General features: G+C 35.8%; 1 protein-coding gene across 3 annotated transcripts in view; it reads left to right on the top strand.

Annotated features, from left to right (window-relative positions):
- Positions 1–10,121: 10,121 nt before the first annotated feature.
- Positions 10,122–14,627, top strand: part of CNTN5 (contactin 5) — a 1,560,624-nt gene continuing 1,556,118 nt past the window's right edge. For 2 of the 3 annotated variants that reach the window (XM_072611297.1, XM_072611298.1), the window contains exon 1: positions 10,131–10,933. The gene's annotated coding sequence lies outside the window, so the exon portion shown is untranslated. Of the gene's footprint in view, positions 10,934–14,627 lie in introns of all 3 variants that reach the window. The other variant, XM_072611299.1, reaches the window with a different exon arrangement.

Genomic DNA, 14,627 nt, shown 5'->3' with positions numbered 1-14,627 from the left:
CCAATCAGTTACCAAATATTTTTTTTTTCACTTCCACAGCATCTCTGCATTTATACCTTGTCTTTACTGAAATGCATGCTACCCCAACTCAGGTCCTTGTTACTTCTCATCTGGACTGTTACAATAGTGTCAAGATTGGCCTCCTTGCCTCAAGTGTCTTTCTATCCATTATCCATAAAACAGCTAAGTGTTTTCTTAGAGTATGAGTATGACTATGCCATTTCCTTACTCAGTAAACTCTGATAGCTCCCTATAGACTCTTGAAACAAATATCATTTTACCTTAAATCTCATCATTTCAATTTTGTATGGTATAGCACATATAACTATTATTATAGTAAAATATGTAAATATGCAGAAGTAACATACACATGTTTTAATTGACAAAAGCTCATGACCCAAAAAGATGTTTGGTCTAGACAATAGTTTGTGTGAAATAAGACGTGGGGAAATTTAAGAAGGAAATATTACTATGAATCACCAGAAATGACATAGCAACCAAAAAAGTTAATGCAATCCAAGACTGCAGTAAAGGAGATAAAGTGTCCAGAATGAGGGAGATGATATTCCCATTGTCCTCTATTTTCATCAAGCCTTATCTAGAGAACTATGTTTCATTTTGGGGAACTAGATTTTAGAGAAGTGATTTACAAGATAGAACTGGTCCAGAGAATGATGACCATGATGATGAAGTAATCAAAGATCCTATCATATAACATTCCATTGAAGGAACTAGGAAAGAGAGAAGTTGGGGGAATAGTCACATAATATACATTCTCATATATTTTAAGGATTTTTATATGGACCTAAAATTGGAAGGTACTTCAGTGGCTCAAATTTTACAGAGGAGGAACCTGGGTGCCAGAGTGCTTAATACAGGCAATGTGTCAGAGAAAAGGGGTTTAGATTTTCTTTTTCTTTTCTTCACTGGACAATATAAATAATAGCACTTATATAACACTTTAAATTTTGCAAAGTACTTTAAAAATGTTATCTCATTTCATCTTCATGACAACCCTGGGAGGCAGATGCTATTGTTGATTATTTTTATTTTAAGAGAAAATGATGGTAGGCAAAGGGCAAGTGACTTTCCCAGGGTCACACAATTAACAAGTATCTGAGACAATATTTGAACTCAGGTCCAGCAGAGTTGGGTCCTACTCTGTCTAGCTGCCAGTCAGGGATAGGAATAATGGATTAAATTTGCAGAGGTAGTTTTCACACAATAGAAAAACTGACCATTATAGTCACACAAATAGAATGTACTATGTAAGGATAATAAAGTATTCCTCACTGCTGGAGGACTTTGAAGAAAAGTTAGCCAACCACTTTCTATTGATGTGGAGGAAGAGACTGTAATTGAGGTGCAGAGCTAGATGGTCACTGAAGTCTTTTTCAGAACTCAGATTTTCTGAATCTGTGATTACTTAAAAATCCCAAATCGGTCTTCTTTCCTTTACAACATGTTGCTATCAAGAATTCTTTGGCTGCCTGAAATTATCTATTAAGAGTTTCAGTTCTCTCAGCAATACTTTTCAAACATCACAATTTCTACTTTCCCTATCAGCAATTCCGTCCACATTAATGGTGCGTGCAGATTTCCTCTGGATAATCAGTACAGTCACTGCCTACAGGGTCTGCCCTTGTTTATTCATTGTCTCTTATTCTCACTGTCAGTATAGTCCACCCACTGCTGTCATATCTTGGCCAGAATTGTCAAATTTTCTTGTCTCATACTGCCTTCCAGTGAGTTTTTGTGATTCCTTCTGCTAGGAAGTTGTTATCAGTATCTACCACCTTATTAGCTCCCATCATTCAGCCCAGCTTGCCTGAATCTATAGGATGCAACTTTTGTGCTGTCTTTCTTTGCTTCTCTAAGTTCCTTACAACGTGCACCACCTCTTTTGCTAACTTTCACTAGAATGGCAGTTTGTGAATGGCAAGAACCCCTTCATCATTAGCAATATCAGGACACAGGAGGCAATCCTTTTGGATGGAAATGAGACATACCAGACTTTGGCATGTGATCCCACTTATTCTTATCAGATTGGAAACATATTCAACTGACTGTGCAGTAAAAGTTTGTACAAGTTTTATTATTATAAGTTTTCCCCTAACTTTTTTTATATATGCATGCAAATGTCCTTGTATATAAGATTTACTAAGGCATAGAAAAAGTATACTGTAGGCATACCATAATGATTAATTTTCATCACTGTATTAAAGAGGCTTGAGATCCCTGAGAGAAAGGTACTATTTAAGCATAAAGAATCTTTGTTGCATCTACTACCTATGCAGTTATAAATTATATCTACAGAATTTAGGAAGACAAAGCAAGTTTTCCCCCCTGTCAGCATGTAAAGCCAACGTTGCTGTTCAAGAGCAAGTCTCATGCGTCATCAAAACAATTGCTAGCTAAGTTCAGATCCCATAATCGGTCCTGTTAGTGATGGCTGGTGGTGTGGAAGGCAGAAAGAACTGCCTGGCTTTCAGGTACGAGAATGAACTTTGAATGGTGACACTGAGAAGAAATGCATCTCTTGACATAATCTTGGGAAACTACTTACAGATGAAATTGCTGACAATATAGAGAAACACATAAATGGAAACCTTTCCAAATGCAGTGGCACTTGTTAAAGTTATATATTTCAATATTGAATTAGAATCTTTGTGTAACCTGAATTACATATTAAATATAACAATTGTAGCTTAATTAGCATGGAAAATCCTGTATTACAGCTACAAGTGATTCTTTTAAGCAAAAGTATTGCAATCCTAAATGACAGTGCAATATTAAGCTTTAATAACTTCAAGAATAAAAATGATACATATTTATAAAACATACTTTGAAACTTTTCCATTTATTTTACAAATAGTTTTGTGAATTTTATATCAGCAATTGACAAATTTTAATTTTGGCAAGTGGGGTACCTTGTCATTTATTTTGTTGGGTATGTGGTACGTGCATGCATGCGTGTGGTGTGTGTGTGTGTGTGTGTGTGTGAAAGAGGGAGGGGAGAGAGAGAGAGAGAGAGATATTCTGAATGATACTTTTTCATGTTATTGAATAAGTGGAGGAGATTCTCTTGTTTGATCACCTTAATCACCCAATCTTTCTCTCTTAGATTTTTTATTTCTAGCAGGCTCATATCAAAACTATCACACATGGATTTAAAAATTCATTCTTCAGATGATTTTGAGTCAAGGGATCCACATGCAATTCTTTTAGGCATTGAGCAGCAACTGATCAAATTTTTGGTTTTTGTTTGTTTTTTTTTAACAAAATTTGAAATCAGATAGAGCAATGTGTGGCACAGGACAGTTGTCATACTAAATTTTAACAAGAAACCTATCACTATGTTCAAATTTAAATAATTAACTTTTCAAGGTTTTTCTTTTGTAACTTTGTAGCATTTAAACTTCTGAAGTCATTAAATCTTAAAAATCACACTAAGAATTTTAGAATATCTTACATGTAGCTATTTAAATACTATCATAGAATAAATGATGTTTTATAGTTCTTCCACTTTTGATTCAGTTCAACATAACTAAGTCCGCTAAATTGGTACAGAATTTATTAACACTGTATAATATACTGCATAACAATCAATGAATTGCTTTAATCTGTTTTTCAACTTATTAAGAACTTGTAGTAAAGGTATTTGTTATTTTCATGTTGAGCCTTTTTTCCCAAAATACTATAAAAAGAATAACCACTCACCACAACACATCCTGCTCATTAGATCATTTAGTATTAATGTTATACAGCAAGTATATTTTACGTCTGCCTACAAAAGTCCATTCATGTAAGAAGCCATGGATTTGCAATTAACTTCAAGATCTGGTTCAAAGTCTCACTCTGGCACTATGTGACCTTGAGCCAGTCATTTCACCTCCCTATATCCGTTGCCTCATTTCTAAAATAAAAAAGGAGGCATGATGATACTTGTACAGTCTACTTCTTAGGGCTATTACGAGGAAAGCACTTTGCAGAGCCTAGCTTTATATAAAGTAAAGAGGAAATGGGCAGTCAGGTGGCATTTTGCCTTATTGATACATGTCTTCCATCTAGTGGAGACAAGAGTTAAGCTACAAAACTGAGAGTAAGTTGATACATTTGTAGAATTTATGGTTTCAAAGAATAATTTACCAAGGAACTAAGAGGATTATCTTAATTCATTTTCATACCATAAATGACAGAAATTGAAGCAGAAATGAATATACCTAATTTATCTCTAATCATTTAATCAATTTAGTTGAAAAAAATTATTTTGATCCCCTCAAGTTACCTTATTATGTCTTTCCCTTCACTGGCAAACTTCTAGAAAGAATAGTCTATTATTTATAATCACTATCTCTACTTTCTTTCCATCTACTCACATTTTGATTTGTAATTTGGCTTCAAAACCTGAAACCCTGCTGAAACTGATCTCTTAAGGGTCAGTCACCTAACAACCTAATAACATTTTCTCAATCCTCAGGCTCTTAAAAATGAATGAAAAAGCATTTATTAAGTTCTTACAATGGACAACTCACTATCCTAATCCCTAGGGATACAAATATATAAAGCAAAAGAGTCTCTGCCCTCAAAGAGTTTCCATTCTAACAGTCAATTAAATATAACAGGGAAGATTTTTTTTCCTTTGAATGGGAAGTTATAAGAATGGTGAGTAGAGTCACAGACCAATTTATTAGGACCTCTTTTTTTCCAGAAATGGCAATATTGGTTGCATACTGTTCCCAGAACAAGTACTAGAGTGGGGAGAGATTCAGTATATGAGACGTCAGATGTCATGAAAATGACCAGAGAGTAGCATGATGGGGCCTGATTTGCTCAGTCTAGTGTCTGGTCTGAGGCTACTTCTCAGTATAGACAGCCCTCACATTTTATGTGACATTACATTGGTTCACATACTTCCTGGCTGGGCAAATGAGGGAGAAGTCCAGTAAACCCCAGGGCCCAAGTAGGGGCAGGGGAAATCTCAGTGAGTTGGAAGTGTCTCAATTGCTCCTCCTGCCCTAGCCTCCCCATGAAATTTTCATTTCCCCAAGTAACTTTCACATCTTCTGTAGTCCCTAGTATAAGACAACTCAATATGATTGCTCAAACTCCTTGAATTTTTGGTAGCATTTGACATTGCTGAACATACCCTTCTGAGTATTACATTCTCTTGTGTATAGCCAGAGAGCTCACTGTCTAGGATTTCTGATTAGCAGAAGAAATAAATCTCTCACCACTACTGGCTCATTTCTTTGTTCAGTCTTATTTCAGATGCAAAATCAATCTGGAGTATGTATACTGCAGAGTTTGTTTGAATTATGAGTAAGATTTGGAAGTGAACAGGGTAGAGGGAGGGACATTCACTGTTAGGACAACTATATGAATAAAGGAACTGAGGAAAGACTGAGTACAATATGTGAGCTGTAAAGTGGGGAGAACTGCCTGATGACAATAGAAGCTACATGTTAGGGAGTAGTGGACAAGAAACATACAGATCACTAAGTTATTGCCACTACTCTTCATCTCAGCTGGTCACTATCGTGCTAGAGATTTAACAGATGTTTGTTGATTGACTGTCGTTATTGATGTGATAGAGGACTTTCAAAACTAGAGATAAGGATTTCTACTAGAGGCAGTTAGATCTTCAAATTTTCCGGCCTTCACACTTGAAGATTTTCAATTAAAAGACTAACAATGAAAGGATGTTTAAAGATTCATCTGGAAGTTGGTGAGAAAGGAGAAAGACCAAAGCTAGGAAGGTCAGTTAAGAAGCTGATGTAAAACCTGGCCATGAGCTGAGACAGATCTGGAATAAATATCAATAGGAGTAATGGAAAGCAAAGAAAGAGTCAAGTCTTTCAATGGAAAAATGGACACGATTTATTGAATTCTGCCACATTAATGGCTCATAAACGCTTTGGGGCTAATGCCCCATAAAATTCTGTCTGTGAACAGGCTATACAAGGAAATACCCTCAGGGGTAAAAATGGATGCTGATTTTTACTGCTGTGTTAAAACAGCCTTATAGATGTGACTTTGGTAGTTGCACATTATAGGGAATTAAGAGCTGAAGGCTTGCAAAAGAATACATTAATATCAGTAGGTACCTTGGCTAGAAACATATCACAAGAAAAATACAGGTGTTTATCTTACAAAAGAAAAAAAAAAGACCTGAAGGAAATTAAGTCTGATTTACTTTTTGACTAGGTTTATATGAATTGAACCATCTTTCCCTGTACTGGAAGAAGATTTTGAGTCCTTGTTATGCCAAGTATGATTTTAATGTATTCATTTTCACTGGTAAGTGATGTTTCAGGAAGGAACTCCTGAAGTTCCCCTGTAAGAGATCAGTTTGGTCCCACAGCACACGTAAGCATATTGTGGTGACTGATTTCAACAGTAGAACCAGACCTCTTCTCTTCTAAATCCCAATAGTTCTGATGCTCACAGATGTTTTCAAGACATTAACAAAGTAGGTTCTGTTCCTTGGTATTGGTTACTGATGCAGCTGTTAAGCTAATGAAGACAGTATATTTTCAGTCTTAATTTTAGACATGTTTATTTTTGTTTTCATGCAACAGCTGTGCTATAAGTACTAGGATTGATGTTCTGGGTAACCCCACAATAAGATTAAAATAATGGTATGTGCCCAGTTCAAATACTTTTAGGCCTTCATACTTCACTTATATTTAGGATGCTTGGTTTTCAAGATATAATGACAAATACTTTAATGCTAATGGGCCACATTGGCTAAATCCCTTATTATTAAATTACTGAATACATCTAGTCTGGCATTTTATTGACTCAATACTAACTTTAAAAATGTGAATTCTGTGTTATGCTAGCTGCATAAGTTCTTATATGACAAGTAAGAATTGCAATAAAATAAATGTAGATGAAAAACCAATACAAGACCTTATATTATTACAGGTGTCACTCACTGTGTGAAAACTGAAGCCTTTACAAGTTCAGAATTCTTGGGCACAAGTAATCAAAGAGGAAAAAAACATCAAAGAAGATGAAGTCAAATGCCTAATGTATCCCTTCAGGCAAGAAAATGAACCAAAAATGTTGATTGATGTTATCACTTTTAAATGGTTTTATTATATCCATTTCATTCCGTTCAGTTGAAGGAATCTATTCACTAAATAGAAGATTAGGCAGTTTGCTTGGAAAAAAATTGTAGCAAGGAGTCTATTGAACATATGATGCCAATGACCTGTCCTCTTTTTGTCCAAGAAGAGCACACTGGGGTCAGATAAAGGAAGAGAAGAGGGAGAATTTAAAGGAGAGACTTCTATAAGACAAATAAGCAAAAGCTCAGAGACAGCTCAGATACTACAGATGTTCTGCATCTGCTTGCTTGCCCACTGGGGACAGAGAGATAAAGAGATTAAGACATTTACACAAAGATGGTTAGACAAAGAGATCAGATAAGCAACATGACAACTAAATTGAACTTTAGTTTATAGTTATAGCTTAGGGAAAATGACCCAACCCAAATATTTTAATCCAATTCAGTACTGAAGTTTTCATGGTGAAAATGCCCTTATCAAAGTAGAGAATAAGCAACTTGAGGTTATTAATGTCACTCACTTTGAGAGAGACAAACAAGTGACCTTTAAATAGAGCAACCTTTAAAAGTCATGTGTAGTTGACTCCATTGGGGTCTGGGTACCTTCTATGGGAGAGAAAGGAAATTCAAAGTCAAAAGTTAGCGTTATTATGGAAAGAATAGTAACTGATAGTTACAACATGAATAGTACATTTGCTAAAATTCATAAATTTTCTCAGTAAACATCCTTACCAATCATTGCGTGATAAATGCTTTCTTTGTGTTCTTTGATCCTCCTACATCTCACCAATTCTATAAATTTTCATTCTATATTTGGAACCAATAAATATCTCAGGAAATGGAAATGTATGTAATCTATGGTAGTCATTTATCCTTCAAATACCTGCATTTGTAAATAAATTCACTAAAATTACATTCAAGAATGACTGCTAGGCTTTTAGCAAAAAAGCAAAAGACCCAATTATATTATCTAAGATTTTTAACAATAACTAGAAAGATTAGAAATAATAACTTCATAGGTTATTCATGAGATCAAAAGTAATACCATCACTATATCTGAGTCCCAACTAAATGCTAGCCAATAACCTAGTGACACTGCAAATAATCACTAGATGATGCTAGAACTTGAACTGAGACAATGGAAAAAGTCTTCACTCTAGGGTAGGACTTAACTCTAAACTTATTTTTACTTTCCTCTGAAACATGTAGCATATCATTATTACTTCTCATAAGGGCACTGCTGTTAGTAGTGGTATAGATCTATGATTGTGCTAGCATAAGGCACCCACAATGAGAAAGCTCCTTCAGTCATTGTAGGTGTGAAACTGCTCTCCATTTATACTCTTTTAAAAGTGTTTGGGATATGGAGAGGTCATACTATATAGTGGTTTCTAGAATAAGTTCTCATTTTACCTTCTTTTGACTGCTTTATTTAAATCCATGCAGATAAGCCAGACACAATCACATAATTAAAGAAGAGAAACAAAAAAAGAAACACATGCATGACATTTTAAAGTTAAGATTAATAAAAATTTCTTTAATTTAATGAACCAGCTGAGGTGATAAGGCTAAATAACCCCAATATAATTATTTTATTTTATTCAGAAAGTATATTAAAGTGTACAGACATGAATATGAACTTGCCAATACTTTCACTAATCCATGGAGACTCAAAAAAACAAGCATATCTCCATTTACAAACAAACAAAAAGCACTAGATGCTTTATTCCATCATTAGGAGAGGGGAGGACAACCCTGCAAATTAAGTGAAAAGAATTAAAAGGTCTTAAACTTCTGAATCAATTGACATACCTAAGAATAACTATACAAATCCAAGAGCTTTTCTTCTTGGTACAATATACTAGTTGACTTTAAACCACTGATATGAAGTCACTGGAAAGAAAAAATGAAAATAAAACTCAGAGAAGTAGTATATTGATAACAATTATTCAGTTAACACATGAAGAAAAAAATAACGTAATTGCTGGAAATATGAGGAAAGTTAAATGTATGGCGAAATGGACAAATCTTAAATGAAAAAAAAGCAGAAAGTTGTCTATTTCATAAGGCAGAGAGTTGTATATCCCTTGGAGCAAGAAATCATGTTGGATTCTGACAGAAGCCAAAAGTGAAAACTGAAAGTTTGTGCAAGATATATGGATGAGTCAGAAGCAGAAAAGAAATCTAAGACTAATTTGAATTAAGACAAAAGCTGCAAGAATAAAAGAAAACTCTGACCCAATATTATAAGGCTTTAAGTTAGAGCATTCTGACACTTGAGTCTTACTACCATTTAAAATCAGTAAGACACCCCAGCCAGAGAATAAGTGAGCTAGAAGAATAGATGCTCTGTTCTGCAGGCGGACTCAGTCATAGCCACAAAAAAAGGAAATGCAGAGTTTGACTTCATAGAGTTCTTGTTTCTTACAGTCAGGAATGATCATATAAATATGAAATATTAAATGGTATTACTTTTCCGTTAAGTACAGATACTGTATCATATAACTGTAGGAAAATATAACAGAAAAGAGATACAATATAATTTATTTAAGCACTATTCAATTAGAATCAGATGAATCAAGGGAATTAGAAAATGAATCAAAGACAGAGAGAAGAAAAGTATAGAGAGGATAGTCAGAACAATGGCACTAAACCTGCCATCCTGTGGATTTACTACCTGTGTTATTTTTCCAATTACAGCCATTGTGATATAAAAATTCTGAGAGTCTGACATCTGAGACTAAACCTACTATTCCCTTGACTCAGGGATAAACAGTATTGGGGGAAAAATGGAGGAGGTGTACCTAGGTGTACAAGAGTCTAAAAAAGCCAAGGATAGAAACAAAGAGCTGTATCACAGTGAAAACAAGGAGGAAAAAAATCAAAGTGAAAAACTGCTCTGGTAAAAAGCAAAGATGACCATGCCAGGGTATTGGTGGTGGTGGTGGTGGTAGTGGATGGTTGTAGTGGTGGTTAAGAGGCATGAGCAAGGCAACTCAGGCAAAGGGCGAGAGCAGCCGCAGCAGCAGCGCAGAAGGGCCGGCAGAGGATTACCCTTGGCAGGAGGTCTAGCAGGTACCCAGCCGCAGCTAGAGTGGTGGCTAAGTAAACCTGTGAATTTTAAATACAGACGGGGGATAGGAGGAAAGCAGGAGCGGGGAGGATTTCTTATTACTTAGGACAGCAAAATACCCGTAGACTACTGAGACGAGGAAGGAAACATCTCAAACCCTTCTGGAGGCCAACAGTCCTTTAAGCCTGAGGACATGCGAAATGAACCTTTTCACCAAGAGGCAGTGAGGCGCTCTGCGAAGCAGAGAAAGAAGGGAGGGAGAAGCCGAGGAAAGGAGAGACACACACGCTCATCCACACACAGCTTGCGAGGAGGACACAGCCAGTCAGAGAGCGAGAGCGCCGGGGAAGAGCGACCACATTGGATGAGAAAATTTTGTACAAAAAAAACACCAACCAGAGGAGGTGCCTCACCTATTTCCCAATATAATCAAATCCAGAGTGGAAGGAAGCATAAACTGCAAGAAACCAGCAGTAAAAGTGCTATTTAAAGCTCTAGGCGGAGAGGATGCGTTCACCTGCGTCCCTCGTTCAGTGAGCGACAGTGGAAGCGAGAGGATTCCCTCTGGATGACTCCAAACTCCGCAGTTCTCTCTCTGCGCCCTCCCAGGCTGAGCGGAACCGCGAGGGGCTGCCTGCCTGCCTGCCTGCCTTGCCTGCCTGCTTTGCCTGCCTGCCTGGTAGATGTGAACTCCAGCCGGTCTGTGGCTGCCAAGAGGATGGGAGCCCGGGACTAAGAGGCACCAAGGCGGGTAGAGCGCGGACGGAGATTCTGTCACATCGTCGGTGAGTGACTGACATTTCTACAACAGGGGCTGGTGCCGGGGACTGCGCTTGGGCATCTTCTGGCACTGGCTAACACTGGGCAGCAGAGCCCGGGCAATTCATGCTTCCCTACTAGATTGTCAGCATGTTCAAACTGCATGGGGGAAGCCAACTGGGGTCTGCTCAGGGCCAGGGGTTGCATTTGTTTCTGATGGGGGTGTTATTTTTGTATGGCTTTTTTCTCTATGCTCCGATTTTTATGTCCGAAAAGTTGAAGCAAGAGTAAAATGTGACCTATTTATGTATCTTCTAATGTTCCCGAAACCAGAAACAGTTCCTTAAACTAGGCAGTGGGGAAGATGGCATGCCAGGAAATCTAGAGGAGTCTCTGCAACAGAAAATAAATATTCTGAAAGTAGGAAGCAGTTTGCAGGTGCCGAGTGTCTGACTGATGCCTGAGAAACATCTAGGTGGGAATCAGCTACCTCTGACCCCAGGGTTCTTGCAATGTAGCAACTTGTTAAAAAGCGGTAGTGATGTGCTGGAAGTAGACTTCTACCAAGTTCAGGACACTTAGGAAAACAATAGCTTGAATTGTAGCAAGTCTGGGTCTGAAGGTTCAGGCAGGTTGTCAAAAATATTCAGATGCCCTATCAGGTATGGGTGTTTCTAATTAAAAGTGTTAAGAGCACTGACTTGAATACTTATGAATATACTTTAAGATGAGCTGAGAATTATCCCTTTAGCAAGCAAGCAATTGATTGTTTTCCCTTAAATAGTACCAAAAGAAACCTATTCTATGTTCGTTTTTTATTCCCCTTTAGAATGGAAAATAAACAAGAATATAGTATGGCTACTTAAAAGCAAATTTCCAGGATCTTCATTTTTTTCTTTACCTAGATATTTTACATGTATTTGTGTCAGTATTTTTAGTTACTTTATATAATTCTATACTCAGTTATTTTTTTTAAAAGGAAAATGCAAGGAAGCGATGTGAAAAAGTTATATGGCCCACCTACAGAAGTAATATCAAACAATTAAAATTTGGGTGACATTTAAGAATTAGTGGAGGTGTAATTAATTATCAGTGAATTATGCCAGAACTCCTACAGAAGTACTTTTGACATCCATGTTATTAACAAATGAGTTAATCATGATTAATATTATTATCCTGAATACCAAAGGAATTAGCAATGATTAGAGCATTATCCTAAAGTGTTATCAAAGAGTTTGAAGTAAATTTCTAATAACACACTCATCTTCCTTTTCATGCTTTTTCCCCCCTGGGATCAACATGCTCTGGCTCCAATTTCATCTAAATTCTGAGTGCACCTATACATCTTACCTAAACTTGAAAGATGTATGTGTGTTCTGAGGTGAAATAATTAAGTATGAAACAAATTTATTCAAAGGGGGAAAGTGAGTAGAAACAAAGGCTAATTAAGTCTAGTGGATATTGTAAGGCATTGTTATATATCTAGTACCTCAGAAGAAATACAAAGGATTAAAGAAAAGGCAGTCAAGAAAGGGCAAAAACTACAAAATAAGTAAACAAAAACTGGAGAAAAATGCATTTTTAAATGTGTGTGTGTGTGTGTGTGTGTAAGAGTTGTGTTTCAGTGCGGAAAGCTTGTGAATAACAAAAAGTGTATTATGTATATAAATGGGAATGTTTATAGAGCAAAAAGTAGAAAACTTGAACAGAACCTTTTTTCCCCTCCAATTTAAAGACTGAGGAGATCCTGATCTTAGAACTCGAGAAGAGAGGGTTGTGACCATAGATAGTAAGATACAATGTTAGAACTTTCAACAGTAAGAGACCAAACAATAATAACCAACAGAAACTCAGATCCAGACTTTTGAAGTTGGCAATTAAATCATGATACACTGAGTATAGATCCTGGTGGCTTTCTATGAACCAGGTCATTGACAATCTCTACTTCTTGACTTTAACAATAGGTGAAAGAAATATATGGACATTGACCCAGATAAGCCAAGGTCTAACTCTTAGATAGTCAAAAACCACTATGGGAACATATAACATATCTAAACATATGATTAATTATTTACTTAGTTTACAATTATTTTTTAAAGAGATCACGCATGCCTGCTCATTACCTGTGTAGCTAGCTTTTAGAATAATTATTGAAATAGTTTGATTAACATAGTTGTTTTATTTGACACTCTAAAAATATATCCATCTCAGGGTAAATTTTAAGTGTTGGGTTGGAAATGAAAGCTGTTTTAGAGACAAGAACCAGAGGGTGTCAGTAAAGGGTAGAAAGCTCTCTGGATGAATAAAGATAATTGTATGCTTTCTGTTTGAATCAGTATGTATAGTTTTTTTAGTTTCTTTTAGATAGACTATAAGGTAGATTTTTTTTAAGTGAAAAAATATGAAAGTTGTCTTGACCACAGAAACAAAGCAAAGAAACAAAACAAAGTGACTTGTCAAAGTTAAGCTTGATTGGATGATGTGAACCATTTTAATGCCATCAGATAGTGCCCTGTAGTCCAATAGAAAGTGAACCAACGCATTATTCCACTGACATATTTGCCAAGTTTTGGTTCTGAAGTGGTTTTCCTGAATTTTGCAATTTTGTTCTCTACATCATGACACAAAACTTTCATTTCTTCTACTCCTCTAAACAATATCTCCTTTTTTAATTTTTTTCTTTGACTTTAGATATTTTTATCGAGTCAGAGGTCCTTTTTTTCTCATAATTTTGAACATACTAGAATGTTTCAATAATCTGACATCTTAAAAATGTTCATTTCAATATCTCAAGTTTATATAGCTATTTCTCTTATGTCTAAAGCTAAGAATATTTAGAAATTTTTAAAATTCCCTGATATCTTCTTAATTGTTTTTTTTTTCTGTTCTATTCTTTTATGAGTATTCTAATATGTTGCATGAACTTCTTAGCAGTTTATAACAGGAAAGAGGCTGGTCGGAAGCTCAAAGCAGTAGAATCCCTGCAGAGGTTTATTTTCTGAGCATCTGTGATCAATAACTCTACATTAGAGGCTTGTGCATTTTAAAAAATAATGAAATGCATAAAACTCCTTAACACTTAAGTCTTATGACTTTAAAAAAATTTACAAAATCTAATCTAACGACTTATTACTCCCTTCTAGCCTTTTCTATGTATTTTCCTAATTTCATGACTTTAGATTTTCAAGGCTGTCCTGTTAACATAATATTTAAGAAGTTTCTTTGATTTTTAAATTATGATTTGATAGGGTCAACAAAAGTAATAAACTATAACTAATTTGCCAGTGTTTCAGGGATTCAGTGACTATCAGGAGGATTTTATAATAACTTCATTAATTAATCCATTTACTTTCTAAAAGGACTAAGATTGGCCATTGAAGTAGAGGTAGATACAGAAATCAGATGTCGGAATAAGTTATATCTAGCTAACTTGTTAGGGAAATTCTATGAATTTACATTCTTATCTTTCTTAATAGTTGTAGCAGCTAACACATAGTTTTCAATTCTAACGGAAATTGTAAGGTAATACTTAAATGCTTGTTTGTGCGTACTTCATTTTTATGTATTATAATTTTTTTATAGTAGCCTCTCTAACTGCTGCTTCTCACACTTCAATCTGGTCATAACATAAGGGTTTTCTTCTTCAATGCCTTGAAATAGAAATATGCTGTAACCTCATCCCCATAAATAATGGCACCATTCTGTTTGATTCAGGGAATA

The sequence above is a fragment of the Notamacropus eugenii genome, chromosome 5, assembly GCF_028372415.1.
Source record: "Notamacropus eugenii isolate mMacEug1 chromosome 5, mMacEug1.pri_v2, whole genome shotgun sequence".
NCBI classification, from domain to species: Eukaryota; Metazoa; Chordata; class Mammalia; order Diprotodontia; family Macropodidae; genus Notamacropus; species Notamacropus eugenii.
The sequence above is the reverse complement of the archived record's forward strand: the minus strand, read 5'-3'. Positions and strand labels throughout refer to the sequence as shown.